The sequence below is a fragment of the Eretmochelys imbricata genome, chromosome 3 (genome assembly GCF_965152235.1).
Source record: "Eretmochelys imbricata isolate rEreImb1 chromosome 3, rEreImb1.hap1, whole genome shotgun sequence".
NCBI classification, from domain to species: domain Eukaryota; kingdom Metazoa; phylum Chordata; order Testudines; family Cheloniidae; genus Eretmochelys; species Eretmochelys imbricata.
The window spans coordinates 119,723,456-119,743,350 of NC_135574.1; the positions used below are offsets into that span (position 1 = coordinate 119,723,456).

Sequence of the window (19,895 nt, forward strand, 5' to 3'; positions counted from 1 at the left end):
CTGCAATTGGGTGTACACTCTCCTAGGATTCTCTATCAGCATTGCTTTCCTGGTTAGCTGACTCTATCATGAAGAGAAACAACTGTAGCATTTCAGTCAGTGATACACAGACTGAGGCTCACGAGCCACAAGTGGCTCTTTAATGTGTCTCCTGTGGTTGTTTGCAGCACATAGTAAAACCGTGTTTAATTATTATCCAATCAGGATACTTTCACTATTAACCAATTGTAGTTGATATAATACTTGGTCATTTTGCTGTAAGAATTTTATTTTATTTATTTTTATTTATATATAGTGAAAGGGTGTGTGTGTAAAAATATGTATAAATAAATTCACACTACTGTGGCTCTTTTGGGTAATGTTGATTGCTAATTTGGATCCTGAACCACGGAGGCCTGAGCATCACTTAGATAGGTAGTCTCTCTCTCTCTCTCTCATTACAATTTGTTCTTCCCTCTCTTCAGCAAGGAAGTATTTAGCGCCTTTCTATGTTCTGGCTTTTTCTTGATCACCTCTGAGGAAGGGGCATATGCTCATAGCCTGGTTTCAGCAAATAGTTCAGATTCTGTCTACTACACTATATGTTTCAAACCTGTTGTTACTAAGCCTCCTGCTTTTGTAGCAAAGAAGAGCCGTAACCTGGACACCAACTGCTGTCCTCGAGATGAAAGGTCCGGTGTCCCATTGCCAACTTTATTCTTAAGTACAAAGGGTTATCTTCCACAGTCATAATTTGTGGCGTTTCTGACTCACAAGAGATAAGGGAAATACCCCATATTTCACAATCAAAATATTGATGAACTTGGATACATCCTGAGGGAGGGAGATTGTCCATGAAGGGTGTGTCCAGCAGAAGAGCTGTTTACCTTTGCCTCTATACTGTGACCTTTTTGTCTTTGGGGATGGAGGTTTGGAGAGAAACTGCTCACAGACCTTTTCTCAAATGTTCCCCAAAAAAGTAGTTTCCAACTCTCTGGGTAACTGTAGCAGGCTACAACACGACCAGTCAGGGTGTTCCACTCAGGGCTTGTTTTCACTACTGCATTACATGGGCACAGCTGCATCAATGTAGCATATCTGGGGAAGATGCACTATGCTGATGGGAGAGTGCTCTCCCATTGATATAATTACTCCACCTCAACGAGGGGCAGAAGCTACATCAGTGGGAGATGCTGTCTTGCCAGCATAGCGGGTTTTAGACACTGCTTTAAGTTGATGATGTAACTTACGTTGCTCAGGGGGTGGCTTTTTCACACCCCAGTGACGTTAGTTACATTGACTTAAGCGGTAGCTTAGACAAGCCCTCACTCTGGTTTTTAACAAACCCTAGTCTCTCAGTTGCAAAAGGGGGCCTTGTGCGTTCAGGCACACACAGCTGAATGGGAGGTGAGAGGAAGGGAAACACAAAAGGAGGGTTGCAGCATTGTGTTGCTCACCATTGTACTGCAAGTCTTTATAATAGTTTGGGGGGGTGGTTCTTAAAGCTCCACATGGGCTCAGGTTATCACCTGAGACTCTGAGCCCTCACTTTTTTTTTTTACGTGTAAGTTTCTAGCTCTGAAGGCAGCATGCCTTGAAGATGGGAAAACTCTATGCACCAACATCGCATACAAAAGACCCTCACATTATTTTTAAGTTTTAGGCCAATATGTTTTTTTTGGGGGGGGGGGGGGGGAGGGGAGAGTAGGCAGACCGGTGATTTCGCAATACTTGGGGTTAGCAATACCCGGCTGCCCGCACGTCCAAGTTTGCCTCTTGTCGTTGATGGCGGGCTCCTGTCCCAGGCAAAAGCCAGGCTGTTGCCAGGCAGCGTGGACCCATTTCCCGGGATGAGCCCTGGCACACCAGCCTCTCGCTGGCCTGACGCGCGGCCAGCCCCACCTGAACGCGGCCAGCTCCGGCCGCGGCCACTGCGGGAGGCCGAGGGGTGGGAAGGGCGCCGGGGCTCGGGGAAGTGTGTTGGGTCATGTGGCCGCATCACGTGGAGGCGGAGCCAGGCCCAGCAGCAGCCGCCTCAGTAGCAGGCAGAGACGGAGACGGGAGCCAGCCCCAGACGCTAGGCTGCGGGCAGAGGCAGGCTGGGGCTGGAGGGAAGCAGCCGGAGGGTGGCCGCCGCCTGCTCTGCGCCCGGGAGCGGTAAGCCGGGGGGGTGCGTGGGGCACGACCCTGTGCGGGGCACAGCGAGAGCAGCGGCGATGGCCAGCGCCTGGGCTGGAGGGGGGAGGCTCGCCCCGGGGGAGGGCAGCGCCGGGGCTGTCTGTGCGCGCCGAGGCTGGAGCAGGGCTGCAGCTGGCGGGCCCCCCGCGCCTGCCCCCGCACGCGGCTGGGAGGCTGGGGCGGCGAGGGGGGGATCTGTGCTGGTCGCTTCGCCGAGTTTGCCTCCTGTGCAAGGGGGAGAGAGTGGGGGGTGGCTCAGGGAGCAGCCGGCTCCCCGGGTGAGGCTGTCACACGCACCGAGGCAGGCGGCTCCGGATCTGTTTTTCTTTTGTTCTGGAGGTGGGTGTGAAATCCATGGGCTAGCCGCGGAGATGAGGGGCGCTCGGGACCCGGGCTGCTCGGTGCTGGGTGGTCACAGACAATCTTCTGCTTCAGCAGCAGCAACAGCCACCACATTTTGTTAGCAGTGTGATTGGTGCTCCAGATTAGTGCCCTGGAAAGGAGAGACCACCTCCTCCACTCTCCTCGGACCACTGCTACCCAAACTAAGGGAAGGAGAGACCAGCTGGGGATGGTAGGAGATTAGTCTGAGAAACAAATTCTATCTACCTGCGGTTCTAGATGCAATGGACATCTGGGTAGCTCTGTTTGGGTATTTCTCTTCCTCTAATAAACTGTATTGATCCCTATGCCCTCATCTCTCTTGTTTTAAATGGTGCTAGTCCCGCACTTTGCATCTCTTTGTAAGGACATTTCTGGTGGTAGCTTGCACCTAGAAACCGTGGGGGAGGATGGGATACAGTGAGCAAGCGGGTGCTTTTGTGCTGGTGTGTGTGGGAAGCTGTAGTAATGTGATCCTGTGTCAGCTCTAGTCTTCCATGCAGTATCTGTAACACTAGGTTTTTGTCCATGACCTTTTTTTCACTCTGGGGTTTCGAAATTTACAGAAGGATGGGGGGAATTTGCCTAGCAACTGTAATTCCTTTTCCTTCTTCTCTTTTCTGGTATGGGTATACTGAAGGGTTCAGTAAATGCCCATGTCCAGGGCACATGCTTGAGCATGATGTCCTGAAAAGTGAAGGAATTATTTGCCCGTTCAGCACTTAATATTTGAATACGAGGCCTCTAGAAGAGAGAACTGGTTTCTTAAATTTGTACATTAAAAATGTAACTGCAGTCATATACTCTTGTAGGCCAGTCCATTCTTCCAGGCTGAAGTATGCCTGCCCAAGGAATACCCATTCATGAGCCACCCCACACAATGTTTTCAAATTAGAGGTTTTAATAAGTGTTGTTTACAACTGGGGTTTGTGTGCATCAGAGCTGTAAACTAGAGAGAGGAATTTTAAATGCCAGACTTCACAGACTGGTTGTGAAATTTAAGATTAGAACTGAGAGAATCTGCTGAATGATATTCACTATATAGCATCAAAATAGCAAGTGCTTTACCATAATCCATTTTTAAAATATTTATAGCTTTGGAGATGAATATATGAGTAAAGCATGGACACTGAATATCTAGTGATCAGTTTTTCAATTTAAATAGAAATAGTTTGTATAAAAGGGTGACTTATGAATAGAATAAAATGGAGTTTTCATTAAATTAAGAATTTTGGTAGAGTTGTTATAATAAAATCGTTAAGAGCTACTTTTTTTCCATAACAGTAAAATCTTGGTGAACCTCAGAGATATTAGCTCTGGGTTTGATCCTGGAACCCTTAATCATGCCAGTAGTCCTTACTAATTGCACTCAACTGGATTACTTTTATGAGTAAAGGTTGCAGTAATGGACCTGTTTCTTAGTTTATAGTACAAACAGCAAACAAAGTGCAACTATATAAAATTGCTTATTTTTTATTTAAGGTGAGACCTTAATTAGAAATGTGTCCATCAGTTTTCTGTGAAATAGCAGCTTTAAAAAAACAAACAAACAGGTTTGAAATGTTTTGTGTTCTGGGTTGTAAACCTGGAAGCTAGCTAATTGCTGTGACTGGCTTGTTCATGGAGAAAGACTTTCATGTTACACTTTTTAGTCCCTTTTGTACAGAGTGTGATAGTTGTTCTCACCTACTTAATTGTTGTTTGTTCTAAAATCCTTACACATATGATTACTATATTTTAAACTACTGAATAGTTCTTGAAGTGATCTTCAGCCTGATGATGTAGTTCAGTAGGGGCAACATACAGTGAGTTGAGAAAAGGAAAAAATCCAAAGTTAAAATGTATGTTTAAATGATTCAGTATTAACGTACACCCACAAAAATATTAGTGTGATTTCAATTAACATTTTACAGATGATAAAACTGAGGGACAGAGAGAGATTAAATGACTTGCCCAAAACCAATACTGGAAGTTTGGGGCAGGGCCAATAATAGAACCCAGCTCTTTTGACTGCCATCCTTGTGTTGTAGCCACAAGACCATCGTTCTGCTCAATATAATCAGTCTTCAAATTAAAATCCGTTTACAACTGAATATGAAAGTGATTTTTGTGATGTTTGAAACTACATATTACCCCTGCCACATCCAGGCTGGAAGGAAAGCCTGGCCTAATGAGTTTTGCTAGGTAGGGCACACTTCACTGCCTGATGGTGGAAGGGGGCACCATGGGAGAAGTGGGCAGAAGTGATCTGATCTTGATGCTGAGGAGTGGGGAACTAGTTAAGAATGGGCCCCATTAAAGTACCAAAAGTAACAACGGAGCAGGCTGCCAACTCAGTTGCAGGGGAGCATGGCTGTCAAGTGAGTTTTGAAAATGGTCCTGAGTTCATTTGTCAGACAAAGGGGTGAACCTGGGATGGGTGTTTACTAGATCAGAGAGGCATGTTCAGCATCCAGCTAACTGCTTGTGTTCCCTCACTTCCCATCTTCCCTGAATCAAAGTTGTAGAGAGCTAGGGATATAGAATCTTGCACCTATGTCTTCATTTCTCCTTTGATGTAAATCTGCTCCATGAATGCCTTTTGATGCTAGAGGTGTTACATATGTGTTCTTGAATTATTGCTCTGTTTCCAGCCATCACTTTCCATTGGGATATTTCTTACACCTGATTATCACTAAGTACAGTATAAGTGCATTTTAAGAATTGCTTCATTTAGGACTTTCTTGATGGTAAGATAATATCTCCCCATCCACTTGACCAGTAACCCTGCCAAATAAGGAAATTAGGTTGGTCTGTCACGATTTTTTTTTTTTTTTTTTTATGTGCAGTTCCTTCAGTGGAACTAGTCAGAAGGCAGCCTTACAGCTGTCTTCATCAGTGCCTGCATCAAAGGAATCCTTCTCTGGATAGATGTGGGGCCTTTAGAGCCTTTTAATGCTGCTCCAGCCCTCTTCCTCAGCATAAAGGGGCTCATGTGGTCATGAGGATCTTGCCCAACAATATCTGACAAAATGAACTAGATAAAGCAGTTAAAACTGGTTGAGTACTAGGAAAACATATTTATTGAATACATGTATTAGATGAATATTGTCATTATTAGCTGAGCAATTATATGATGAAAAACTGCTAAATTAGCTGAGTAATCATTGAATAGTATTAAACCAGCACCAGTTGCATGTGTTTCCAAGTGAGAATACCTGTAGCAACTTTTCTAGGAAGGCATGGGACAAGTATATAGGGTGGGGTAAGCCCAAAGATACAGAACTCCTGTTATGAATCCTAATCAGCCACGGTGAATAACAATTATTTTGTATCTCTAACGACTAAAATCTCTGTGTGGTACTATTAAAAGCAAATAAGAATTTTAAAACGGGGTGATTCAATCCTCTGCTTCTCAGAGCTGCACGTCTTCGAGAAGTCTCTGTCTTCATTGGTGTGCCCATCACATACTGCCAGCATACTGAAGATATGTTCCTTTTTTTTAACCAAGTAAATATCTGTGCAGAAGATATCTAGTCCATAAAACTCTAACACCAAACCACATCATTCACCAGAGAAGCATGGGAGCGTTGGTTCAGGGAGCCTTCCTCCTGGAATCTCAATTGGGAAAGGGGTTAGTACCCCTTGTAGAAATTATAGTCTGGGTTCGCTACTAGTGCTAGCTTATCTGTTGCACTAGAAGGCCCCACTGTCTTTACCTCCAGAGGTCTGCGGCTTCAAGAACATCTTTTTATTAATACAGAGTTTTGTGTGGAAATACTTGTTACTCTGAATAAATGAAATATGAGAGCACTGAGTGAGGATAATGTTGTTGTGGGGGGGAAGAGGGATTATCTGAAAAGTCTTATAAGAACAATTTTGTTTTCACTACGAACTGCGTTGGTGGTTTTTGTGATGGTTATTTATAAAGAGAGCAGATGGCTGGAATGGCACTGGTGGGAGTCCTGGGCTGAAGACGACTGATGGTGACCTAAAAATTGCTTAAGATGCAGTACTAGGGTTGTGCAGAATGCAAAAACAAGTTCTTTGAGATTTTACTGATGCTAAATAGATTTATTCCCTGTGAGGCAAATAGATTTATTCCATGGGTTGGATAGCCTGCTTAGTCCAGGCTCTTCTTCCAGAGGCTGATTCAAGTGCCTTCTGTTGGGAGGAAACTTTGAGCTGTTTTATACCGAAAGTAGCTGTGATTTAGAATGAGATGTCCACTGCTGTTGGAACAGAGCAGGATGTTCTCTGTTTGAATTTATGCTGGTGTTGCTCACTGAAGTTCTGGAGGTACTGGGATAACTTTTTGTTCCACAGTCTGTGCTCTGTGTCCTTCAAAAGATATCAGGAAAGAACAAGGAAAATGGTTGGCAGGCCCTTTTAAGGAGGGCAGAATGCACACTCTTGTAAGGAAACATACATACAAACTTTGCACATGACATCATTGCTTGACTATGATAGTCTGAGCAGCTGTAGATTTGTTTCTTGTCTTCCATTTTTGGTTGAGATTATGGAGAAGGGTACAGTGAGACAGTGAGTACCTAGAAAGTTCAGATCAGCTTGTCCCTTGTTATGCTGACTTTAGTCCTTGTTATGACACTAAGGCTGTGTCTACACTACAGGATTAAATTGACACAAGTTATGCCGACAATCATAAACCATTATAATGACAGCACTTATGCATGTTCACACAATGCTCCTTGTGTCGGTGAAGCGCATCCACAGTTGATGCTCTAGCATTGAGAGCGAGGAGTGCACTGTGGGTAACTATTCTACTGTGCAACTTGTCATCTTCTGCAACTAGGAGTTGTAGTAATGGGGAGTGGACCGCAGTGCATCGTGGATGCGGGCTCACCACCCCATGATGCAGTTTTTTCTGGCCCCTCATTCCATTGGCTTCCAACTGCGTTTTGAGCCGTTTTTCAACAGCCCCTGAACACAATGTGGCTGATCATGCAGTATTTCATGAGCTGCGAATCCGAACTGGAATTCCTGGTGCCTGCCCTGTTGTGTGTCATGGAAAGAAACAACACCAGGTTACTTTTGGTATTCAGAGAGCAGCTGCACATGGTGGACTGTCGCTATGGGGCTCAGGGAAACAAGCAGTGTTATGCACTTCTGGGATGACAAGCAGTGGCTGCAGAACTTTTGAATGCGCGAAACCACCTTCTGGAACTGTGTGCGTAGCTTTCCCTTGCCCTATGGCTCAAGGGCATCAAAATGAAAGCTGTCCTCTTGGTGGAGAATCATGTGGCAATCCTTGTGTGGAAGCTGGCAACTCAAGCGTACAGGGCCATTAATTGCATCCTGCTAAGAACTGTGACTCTAGGAAATGTGCATGAAATAGTGGATGGCTTTGCAGTGATGGGTTTCCCTAACTGCGGCGGGGCAATAGATGGCATGCATATCCCAATTTTGGCCCCAGACCATCTTGTGACTGAGTACAACAATAGAAAGGGCTACTTCTCTGTGGTATTGCAGGTGCTGGTGGATCACTGGGGTCATTTCACTGATATCAACGCGGGGTGGTCAGGGAAGGTGCTTGACACACGCATCTTCAGGAACACTGGCCTGTATAGAAAGCTGCAAGAAGGAACTTTCTTTCCAGACCAGAAGATTGCAATGGGGGATGTTGAAATGCCCATAGTGATCCTGGGAGACCCAGTGTACCCCTTACTCCCGTGTCTCATGAAGCCTTACACTGGATACTCCTGCACCAAAAAATAAAAAATTCTGTGCACAATATTTTAAAATTCTGCATAATTTGTCAGAATAACACTGTGTAATCACAGACAAGAGAAATTGCCCCAGGAGTAGAGAGTTAAAGAAACCCCTATGACAACTCAGTTCCTGTTTCTCTGCCCCCTCCCTCCCTGAGCCCAGCTGCAGGGTGCAGCCCTACCCTCCCAAAGCCCAGCCGTGGGGACCTCCCAGCTCAGACACTCGCAGTCCCTTATCCTCAGAGCTCAGCTGTGGGATGCCCTCCCAGCCCAGACACTTGCACTCACCGCTTCCCTTCCAGAGCTCAGGGATCTAGAGGGAGAACAGCCTGATGCTGGGACCTGGGCTTGTGTGGAGTTTCCTGTGTGCCACCTCCTTCCTTTAGGGTGTGCTGGGAAGTGCAGCTGCCTGGAACGCTCCAGTTTCAACTCCTCCTGGCAGTGTCTTCTGTTTGCGTTGTTAGGTCCAGTGGACTTTAGTGGCAACCAGAGACACTGCAGCCCATTTCTATGGGCCGGAGGAAGGGAAGAAATTCTGCACAGAACATTAATTTCTGCGCAAATTCTGTATTGCACAGTGGGGCAGAATTCCCCCTGGAGTAAGCAGAAACCTTGACAGCAGCAAGGAGCGCTTCAACAACAGGCTGCGCAGGTGCAGAATGACCACTAATTGTGAGTTTGGCAGATTAAAAACTTGCTGACGCTGCCTTTATGTCAAGTTAGACCTCTGTGAGGAACCTGTTTCCATGGTCATAGCAGCCTGGTGTACTGTGCATAATATTTGTGAAGCTAAGGGGGAAAAGTTTCCACAGGGGTGGAGTGTCGAGACTGATGACTGATTTTGAGCAGCCAGATACCAGGGCTATTAGAGGGGCTATTTGAATTAGGAAGGCTTTGAAGTAGCATTTTGACAATGAGCCCCAGTAATGTGTCTATGTAATGCATTCAGCCGGGCTCTGTTTGCTTGCTGCCTGGAATGACCCTTGTGCTGATTGCTTCCTGAGCGTGATTTGTAACCTGCAAATGTGCCAGTTGCCACTGTGTATGAAATTCCAGCAGCAAATACCATATGTAGAAAGAAAATGAATCTTTATTTTTCTTTCTGAGTACGTTTTTATTAAACAGCAATAACCAATACACAGCATTTGATTTCTTGCAAGGGATATGCCACTTAAGAGCACTCCCTCAATATAGGCTCTCATAGCTGTGTACAAGTCCAGCTGTCCTTAGGAAACCTATCCGAAGGGGTGGTGTGAAAAGGCTACTGTGAGGGGCCAGAAACATGCAAGGAATGTGTGTGAGGAGTTTGGGGAGGGTACGGCACGCAGTTCTGTATAGGCTGCAAGGGGAGGAGAGCACACACGTGTTCTGACTGCAGCACAGTGAGGGAGTTCAGCATCTCTGGTCCTCCATCAGTTTTATCTTTTGCTCCTCTCCCACTATAATACGCACTGGGCCCTGCTTCCTCTCTAGGCTACCTATTTTCAGTTTTTCATTAACTGTCTCTTTCCATGCCCTATGGTCATGATCTGGGGCATCAGACAATTGGAGCACCCCCCTAAACATGTCCTCCTTACTTCTCCTGGGGTCGCCCCCTTTATCTGATGGAGATGCCTTGCCGGTGTGTAAGGGGTTCCTCTCGAGGACACAGCTGCAGAAACACAATAAACAGAGGCAGTGTTGTGAGTGCATTCACAGCACTGAATCATTTTATAGTTAAATACACCTCTTTCTCACTCTCCCTTGGCAAGCACGCAGCTCAGCAAGTGCCCTCAACATGATGAGTTCGGCCCATGGGGGTGGTAAAGGCCCAAGATGGGGCAAAGAGTCTAAGTGGTTTTTTAAGGGGATCACTGCAAGCACGTAGGGACACTATTGTATATTCTACCGCCATTTTCCCCGTGTGGGGTAATTGAAGCCATTAGTTCACTCCTGAGGGTAAAAAAGGATGCTTCTCCTGCATGCGTCCGGCTTCAGACTGGGTCCCTATGCTGCTCGTTTGTGTGCTGCTTTGGGCCCTGAACAAGTGATTGCCGATAGGTGTGGCAAAGTTTCCTACTGCGGGGGAAGAAACAAAGTGGCTTTCCCAAGGAACCTTCGGCAGAGGATTGGCAAGCACCTCCAGGAAAGTTTCCTAGAGATCTCTCTGGAGGATTCCCATGAAATTTTGGTGTGCATTAACAAACTTTTCTGCAGGGCCCCCACTGCATAGCTGCATAGGGGAACGGGAAGCACACGCAAATGCTGCTAGTATTTTACATTTCTATCCCCCTAACCCTCTTCTAGCATATAACGAAACAAAGGACAGCTCTACCTCATGTAACCAAGCAGTATCAAATCAAAATGAGCACTTACCAGAGTTTCCCCTCTTCTGTATCATGCGTGCCAGAGCTGGAGTGCTGGGACTGACTTGAACCCTCCAGAATTGAGAAGAGGTCCTGGCTTGCCACGCTACCAGATGACCCTGTTGCCTATCCCACCTCATCCTCCAACTCCATTTCCTTGTCCACCACTTTTGTCCTCAGGGTTGAGTCTGCTGGCTACTCTCTCCAGACCCCCTGAAGTATCCACAGGGCTTTTGGTGGTGGAGGTGGGTGGCTGCCAAGGATGGTGTCCAGCTTTCTGTAGAAGTGTCAGGTCTTTGGTGCAGCACCAGAGCTACAGTTTGCCTCCCTTGCCTTCTGGTACGTCTGCCTCAGCTCCTTGATCTTTGGACGGCACTGATGCATGTCCAGTTCATGGCCCTTCCCCAACATGCCACAAGAAATCTGCCTGTAGGTATCGAAGTTCCTACAGCTGGAGCAGAGCTGGGGCTGCACAGCCTCCTCTCCCCACAGACCCAGCAGATCCAAAAACTCTGGTGTACTCCAAGCAGGAGAGCGTTTGCTGCATGGAGCCGTCATGGTCAGCTGGGAAGATGTGATGTGAGCTCTCCATGCTCAGCAAACAGGAAGTGGAATTTCAAAAATTCCTGGTCCTTTAATGTGGGAGGAGCAGATGCCTGTGTACGTGGCTGCAGAGCAGCGGAGTTCGAACTGCTGAACAGAGTGGTCAGGATGGGCATTGTTGGACACCTCCTGGAGGCCATTTATGGCAACATAAGCAAGCGCAGTGTCTTCGCTGACAGTGTATTGATATAACTTGTTGCAAAAAGCACTCGTTGAGGTGGTTTTATATTGTCAGTGTGGCAAAAGTATTAAATTGGCAGGAGGAGCATTGTAGTGTGTATACCTCCACTGTTTTGTCGACAAAACTGTGTAGTGTAGACAAGGCCTGAGCCTGCATTGATGATTGGGTGTCTGTGCTGATATTAGTGGACTGACCATTGATTGTGAGATGGTGTTGACTCCTGCTTGGGTTTGTGCGCAAGTAGACAGAGCTTTGTTCCTTTGAGTGATCCCAGAGAGTAATTACTTTTTGTTCTGAGGACTCTGGTTTAGGGTGGGTTACAGCTTGTCACCTCTCCTCTTGGGTAGGTTAATGTGGAGAGATGGCTTGATAGAGCTTCATTATGCTGCTAATATTCAGATCTCTCTGCATTTTCATTACCCCAGATGGTGTGGTTGAATCGTAGTGATTGTGGCTTGGATAGGAGTGGGCTGGCTGAGAGTCAATCCAGAGAAGACTGTGGTGATACTGGTAGGATGGGGGCTAGTGGAAGCACTAGAGAATGTGGTAAAGATTGTATTGGCTCCTCTGAATGGGGTGTGTGTGGCTGCAGTGACCACAATGCTTTCTTTCCATCTGTCTGGTCATGAGGCTGTGACCTATTTCTTGGATTCAAACGTCACTCTCATCTTGCTTGCCTTTGTTGTTTAAGTTTAGACCTTTGGAACTTTGCTGCATGTTTTATTATACCACTACTCTGTGTATCCACCACCATACTAACTTTTGTTTTCTGAATGTATTGGCTTTCTTTTAGCAAAATCACTTAAACCACTCATCATACACGTGGTCTTAAAATTTAGCTTGATCCTTGTGCAGTTTTTTAAAAATAGATTTTGTTGTGCAGCCAAAAAGTGCAGGGCTTTTTTAAAAGTGGCTCTGCCCAATTTTCATCTCATTTGAATGCCCTCAGGGTTTACCTCCACTTGATTGATTTGAGAAATCCTAATGAATTTTGGGATCTCATTCAATGTTTGCTAATACGTAGACGCTTGAGTCCAGGCTGGATCAGGTTCCACTGTCATTTGTATAGGGGAAACCCTGGTATTTGCATGACGATAACACGTATTCCAATAATTACATTAGTATGTGCTCTAAGCATTGCTTCTCCGTGGTCAGCACAATGGAGCTCATATCATCATAGCTTCTGGATGCTACTGCTACATAAATATTAAAAATAACTGCTAAACTATCTGGATTAGTGCTCTGAGAAGATTCCATTGTTTTTTTTTCCTAGTGAAATCACATTTCTCTCTTGAAGAGTTACACTATGATCACAAATGCATCTTATGCAGATCTACCTAATGGTTAGAGAATCAGACTGGGAGTCAAGATTCCTGGATTCTATTCCCACTAATTTACTGTGTAATCTTGCATAAGCCTCAACTTCTCTGTGTCTTACTATATTCAGCTGTATAATGGGGATAATGCGTTTTGCTTACCTCCTATAGGACTTTTGGGGCTTAATGTTTATAGAATACTTTGGGATCCTTAGATGAAAGGTGCTTTTTAAAGTGCAGTGTTTTATTAAAGAAAATCATGTAGCTGGGCATTGGTTCAAACACACGTACAACTGAAAATAAAAGACAAGTCGGCAAAGGTTTTAAAAAGGTATATTAAAGGGAAAATAGGAACAGATAAGCGATATCTTGTGCATGACTCCCTAGCTTCTTTGTCTCTATGTCATATGCCGTGGTGGTGTAGGCATGTTAGACCCAAGAGACGAGGTAGGTGAGGTAATGAAGAAGAAGAAACAGCAGCTCTGTGTAGCTCAAAAGCTTGTCTTTCTCACTGACAAAAGTTGGTCCAATAAAAGTTATTACCTCACCTACCTTGTCTCTCTCTTGTCTCTGTGTTGTCTGTTTAGATTGTGAGTTTTTAGGGCCTATATCTTACAATTCTGTAGAGCATCAGGCACAGCTATGCTGCTATAACAATAATAGTTTTAAATAAGTGAACATTGGTAATGATATATGTTTCGACAAGATGCATGTAATTGTAGATATCACTCTAGCATTGATGCAGTTGGAAAACTGCTCTTCTGAAACGCCATCTGTTTGTGAGTAGATAGGGAACGAAGAAGGGGTCTCTGCATATTGCTGAATTAGCATGCTAGTTGCTGACATGATTGGGAGTTAGCAGTGACAAGATTGTATTGATCAGTCATTGGCAAGGATGTGTTTGTGAAGGAGAAGCTGCTGGGACAGTCTTAGTGCTTTTCGGTCACTCCTAGCTAGTAGAAAATACTTATATTGGCCATTCATCTTGGTTCAAAGAAATATTCTCTTTTCTTGTTCACCCTGAGTGAAGCTTTTCGAGTTTGGATGTAGGGGCTGCCTTTATACTTTAAAAGAAGTCATTGGTTATTGAAACTGAGAAGAATCAGGGAGTAATAACCTTCCCAGTGAACAGTTTTAGGGTGAAATTTTTCATTAGTACTTAATGGCTAGAGCAGATCTCGTAAATAGAGATTTAAAAACTGCAAGTGATGAGGAATTCATCCCATCCCTTGTACATTGTTCCAATGTTAACGTTTATTTTTGTTCTTTAAAATTCTGATAGCACTCAAATTCCTGGTCTCTCCTATCCCTGAAAGAAAAGTGGAAAGATTTTGTAGTCAACCAAACTTTGTAACATCCAGTCTGAACTTTCCTACTTCATCTTGGACTTACTCTCATGCAGGATGGAATGTAAAACATACATCTCTGCAATATAGGCTGAGTTTGTTCAAGGGTGATAGCAGTTGTAGTGGGCTATATGACGCCGCTACGTATTTTGTCCAAAATTCCCATTATTGCCAGGGGTGCAAATTTTTAAAAATTTAAAAAATTAAAAAAATTTTAAAAATAGAACAAGTTTTTATAGTGGGGGTGCTGAGAGCCATTTAACCAAACTGTAGAACTGTATACAGTATAATGGAAACCACTTCAAGCCAGGGGGTTGTGCTAGCACCCCCAGCACCTCTAGTTCTAGCACCTATGACTATTGCTGCTGCCATTTCAGCTCCATAAGTAGAAGCAACGTTGAAAGCGGTAGTTTAGAGAAGGCTCTTGTAGCCACTGGCATTGTGTTAAAAATGCCTGCTAACTTGCTCTGAGCAGGTTTAGGTGCCACAGCGATTTAAAAAAACGTTGGTGGCTGTAGGACTCTGTTTAAAGGGTTCTGTAGACGTTTCTTTGAAAATAACTTGTAGTGTGTCCCTTAACGTGCTACTGTGACTTAGCAGGAAATGGGTTTCTGCTGCAGCTTACAGGTATGCAAGCTGGAGAAAGAAGGAATTGGCCATCTTTAGAAGAAGAGGGCAGACAGTAAGGAGAAAATGCTAAGAGGGGAATAGCAGCTTTGCCCATTGGTTTGTGAAACATGCTCAGTCAGTTGGATGAAAATAACTCCTTTGACCAACTATTACTATGTCCCGTCTCCCCCCAGTAAGGGCAAGGACTTCAAGATCAGGGGAATAGTACTTTTAGATGGTGGTTCAGCTTTGGCCACGATCCCCTTAGAAAGGAAGTCAGTCAGTCTTTGGAGCTCCTGCCATGTTTTTGGAGATGGTTGTGATAGCATTGAAAACTAGGGAGGGGATCAAATATAAACTGTCTTCAAGAATGCAAAAATATTCAACGTCTTGCATTATTTTTAGTCAGTTTCCCCTGCTATGTCTCCTTGCTATGGTGGTATTGGGTTTCTCCCATTTACCCTGAGAACTGCATTTCTTCCTCATGATTTTTTCTGTGGCCTCCCTGTTGCTCAGCTCTCTTTTCCTTTCCTTCAGATGGAGTGTAGGGAAGGTCCTGCTACTATAAATTCAAGAACCCATTCCTAAAGTAACAAGTCTGCTTGGCCTTACAGTAGATTTCTGAATCTCCCAAACCAATATCAGGGGTCGAAATTCAGCAGTGTGACTCTCATGTCCCTTGCCATCCCCCTTTGCACTGTTGAAATTCCCCTAAAGGACCCTCTCCCACAGCTGTGCTGCTAATGCAGCACATTGTCCCACAGCAAAAGTAAAAGTAGCAGTGACTGTGCTATCTTCACTCTGCTACTTGTCACCAGAGGCCTTCTCTCTAAGTTTTGTTTTTTCCCTCCCCGTAGGGAAATTTCAAAGCTGTGTGCTAATTGGGTGCATTGTAGGTAGCAGGGGGGAGAAGATGTGGGAAGTTGCCTGTTCCCGTATTGAATTTAAACTCCCAGAATTGCATAATTTGTTTACTGGCATCAAGAAACCTCATGCATTTTGCAGCACACTTTCTGTGTTAGGAGTGTTCTTGAACTGACAGCAGAAGACCTTTTCTACAATCTCTTCGAGATTACGGGCTTGTGTACAATAGCAGTTAACAGTGCTACAACTTTCTCGCTCGGGTGTGAAAAAACACCCCCCCGAATGCAGCAAGTTGCAGTGTGGTAAAGCATCAGTTTAAACAGAGGCTGTTTACCTTGTTGAGGTGTTTTTTTTAGAGTGGTGGGAGAGCTAGCATCAACTTACGGAGTGGTGCACTGTGGGTAGCTATCCCGCAGTCTCCGCTGCCCATTGGAATTCTGGGTTAAGCTCCCAATGCCTGATGGGGCAAAAACATAGTCGTGGATGGTTTTGGGTACAAGTCGTCAGTCGCCCCTCCTTCTGTGAAAGCAACGGCAGACAATCGTTTTGCGCCTTTTTTCCATGCAGATGCCATACTACGGCAAGCATGGAGCCCGCTCAGCTCAGTTCACCATCACCGCTGCTGTTGTGTCCTGGGTGCTGTCATCAGGAGATGGTGCAGTAGGACTGCTAACCGTCGTCATCCGCTGCAACTCTGCTCTCCTGCTCTTGTAAATGAGCTCAGTCTCAATAGCAAATTTCTCCATGTTGTCATCATCCACCGCTTCCACTGCAACTCCGCTCTCCTGGTGCCATGAACTCACCTTGCAGGTCGTCTCGTCGTTCTGTATAAATATTTATTCTCGTGGCATCTGTCCTCATCCACCGCTTCCGCTGCAACTCTGCTCTCCTGCAGACGCTGTACCACGGCAAGCATGGAGCTCGCTCAGCTCACCGCTGCTGTTGTGAGCATTGTAAACACCTCGCACATTATCCTGCAGTATGTGCAGAACCTGCAAAAGCAGGCAAGGAGGTGACGACAGTGCAATCACAATAGTGATGAGGACATGGACATAGACTTCGCTCAAAGCACAGGCCCTGGCAGTTTGGACATCATGATGGTAATGGGGCAGGTTCCTGCCATGGAATGCCGATTCTGAGCCCAGGAAAGAAGCCCAGATTGGTGGGACCCCATAGTGTTGCTGGTCTGGGATGATTTCCAGTGGCTGCGAAACTTTCGCATGCGTAAGGGCACTTTTGTGGAACTTTGTGACTTGCTTTCCCCTGCCCTGAAGTGCAAAAATACCAAGATGAGAGCAGCCCTCACAGTTGAGAGTGGCGATAGCCCTCTGGAAGCTTGCCACGCCAGACAGCTACCCGTCAGTCGGGAATCAATTTGGAGTGGGTAAATCTACTGTGGGGGCTGCTGTGATCCAAGTAGCCAGCGCAATCACTGAGCTGCTGCTATCAAGGGTAGTGACTCTGGGAAATGTGCAGGTCATAGTGGATGGCTTCGCTGCAATGGGGTTCCCTAACTGTGGTGGGGCGATAGACGGAACACATATCCCTAGGTTGGGACCAGACCACTTTGGCAGCAAGTACGTAAACCGCAAGGGATACTTTTCAGTGGTGCTGCAAGCACTGGTGGATCACAAGGATTGTTTCACCGACATCAACTTGGGATGGCGAGGAAAGGTGCATGGTGCTTACATCTTCAGGAACTCTGGTCTGTTTGACCAGCTGCAGGAAGGAACTTACTTCCCAGACCAGAAAATAACCGTTGGGGATGTTGAAATGCCTATAGTTATCCTTGGGGACCCAGCCTACCCCTTAACGCAATGGCTCATGAAGCCATACATAAGAACCCTGGACAGTAGTAAGGAGCAGTTCGACTATAGGCTGAGCAAGTGCAGAATGGAAGTAGAATGTGCATTTGGATGTTTAAAAGCTCGCTGATGCAGTTTACTGACTAGGTTAGACCTCAGCGAAATCGGTATTCCCATTGTTATTGCTGCTTGCTGTGTGCTCCACAATATCTGTGAGAGTAAGGGGGAGACGTTTATGGTGGGGTGAGAGGTTGAGGCAAATCGTCTAGCGGCTAATTACACACAGCCAGACACCAGGGTGATTAGAAGAGCACAGCTGGGCGCCCTGCACATCAGAGAAGCTTTGAAAACTAGTTTCATGACTGGCCAGGCTACGGTGTGATGGTTCTGTTTGTTTCTCGTTGATGAAACCTGCCCCCTTCGTTGACTCTACTTCCTTGTAAGCCAGCCAACCGACCTCCCCGCTTCGATCACCGCTTTCAGAGGCAATAAAATCATTATTGTTTCAAACTCATGCATTCTTTATTAATTCATCACACACACAGGGGGAAAACTCGCAAGGTAGCCCTGGAGGGGTGGGTGAGGAGGGAGGAGGGAAGGACAAGACCACACTACAGTTCAAAACTTATTGAATGCCAGCCTTCTGTTGCTTGGGCAATCCTCTGGGGTGGAGTGGCTGGGTGCCTGTAGCCTCCCTGCCACGCGTTCTTGGGTGTTTGGTTGAGGAGGATATGGAACTTGGGGAAGAGGGCAGGCGGTTATACAGGGCTGCAGCGGCGGTCTGTGCTCCTGCTGCCTTTCCTGCAGCTCCACCAGATGCCTGAGCATATCCGTTTGCTCCCCCATTAGCCTCAGCATTGCATCCTGCTTCCTCTCATTGTGCTCCTCCCTCCTCTCATCGTGTTCATTTAGCGCTTTCCTGGACTCTGCCATTGTTTGTGTCCATCCATTCTGCTGAGCTCTTTCAGTGTGGGAGGACTGCATGAGCTCTGAGAACATGTCATCACAAGTGCGTTTTTTTCGCCTTCTGGTCTGCACTAGCCTCTGGGATGGAGATGATAGAGGGAGCGTAGAAACATTTGCAGCTGCGGGAGGAAAAAAAGGGAGAGTAGTATTTAAAAAGATACATTTTAGAGAACAAAGGGAAGACTATTTCACACTGAATAAGCAATTCACATTACATAGCACATGTGCTTTTGGTACAAGGTCGCATTTTGCCTCTTATATTGAGTGCCTGCCGGTTTGGTGTGAGACATCACACATGCGCGGCTGGGCAACAGAATTTGGCTTGCAGGCAGCCATGGTAAGGCAAAGGGTTTCGGCTTCTTCAACCTTCATAACATGTGGGAATGGTTTCAAACAGCAGCACCCTCCTTTCGCATACCAAGCAAAGCCCACTGGGTTGGCCATTTAAAAGGAGGGGCTGTGGTTTTAGGGTGAATGTGCAGCACAACCTCCCCCCCACCCCAATTCTCTAAGATGATCGCTTCATCCCCTCCCCCAATTCTCTGGGATGATCGCTTCCTCCCTCTTCCCCTCCCAACTGTGTGGCTAGTATCAGGAAAGATCCGTGTCAGCCAAACGCGAACTGCTCAGCATGAATGGGCCTCCCCCCACTGCGTGGCTAACAACGGGGATGATTTCTTTTCAGCCAAAGGCAAACAGCCCAGGAAGAACGGGCACCTCTAGAGTATCTACAGGAGAGCCTCATGGAGATGTCCCTGGAGGATTTCCGCTCCATCCCCAGACACGTTAACAGACTTTTCCAGTAGCTATACTGGCCGCAAATGCACCCCAAGTCTTCAGGGCAAATTACTCATTAAACACGTTAGCTTTTAAACCCTGTATTATATTTACAAAGGTACACTCACCAGATGTGTCTTCTCTGGCTTCATGGTCCGGGAGCCCATGGAAGGGTTGTGAGGGTATTGACTTCAGGGTGATGAACAGTTCCTGTCTGCTGGGGAGAAGGGATTCTCCGCTTGCCTGCTGTGTGCTATCCTCTACCTTCTCCTCCTCCTCCTCCTCATCCTTGTTGCATGAGACTCCCCCCTTGCAGGTGTCCACGGACACTGGTGGGGTAGTGGTAGGGGCTCCCCCTAGCTCATCATAGAAGCGGCATGTATGGGGCTCTGACCTGGAGTGACCGTTTGCCTCCTTTGTTTTTTGATAGGCTTGCGTGAGCTCCTTAATTTTCAAGCGGCACTGCTGTGTCCCCCCTGTTGTAGCCTCTGTCCATCCTGCCCTTGGAGATTTTGGCAAATATATTGGCATTTTGTCTTTTGGAACGGAGTTCTGCCTGCACAGATTCTTCTCCCCATACAGCGATCAGATCCAGTACCTCCCATTCGGTCCATGCTAGAGCTCTTTTGTGATTCTGTGACTGCGTGATTTGCCACGCTGGCCAAACAGGAAATGAAATTCCAAAGTTCCTGGGGCTTTTCCTGTCTACCTGGCCAGTACATCTGAGTTGAGCACTTTCCAGAGTGGTCACAGTGGAGCACTCTGGGATAGGTCCCGGAGGCCAATACCGTCGAATTGCGTCCACACTACTCCAAATTCAACCTGGCTAGGTTGATT

The 19,895-nt window shown here is 46.1% G+C and overlaps 1 protein-coding gene across 1 annotated transcript in view; it reads left to right on the forward strand.

The window, feature by feature from the left end:
• The first annotated feature begins 2,026 nt into the window (after positions 1–2,026).
• TULP4 (TUB like protein 4) overlaps positions 2,027–19,895 on the forward strand; it is a 274,900-nt gene continuing 257,031 nt past the window's right edge. Inside the window, exon 1 of the mRNA XM_077813272.1 lies at positions 2,027–2,136. The gene's annotated coding sequence lies outside the window, so the exon portion shown is untranslated. The remainder of the gene's footprint in view (positions 2,137–19,895) is intronic.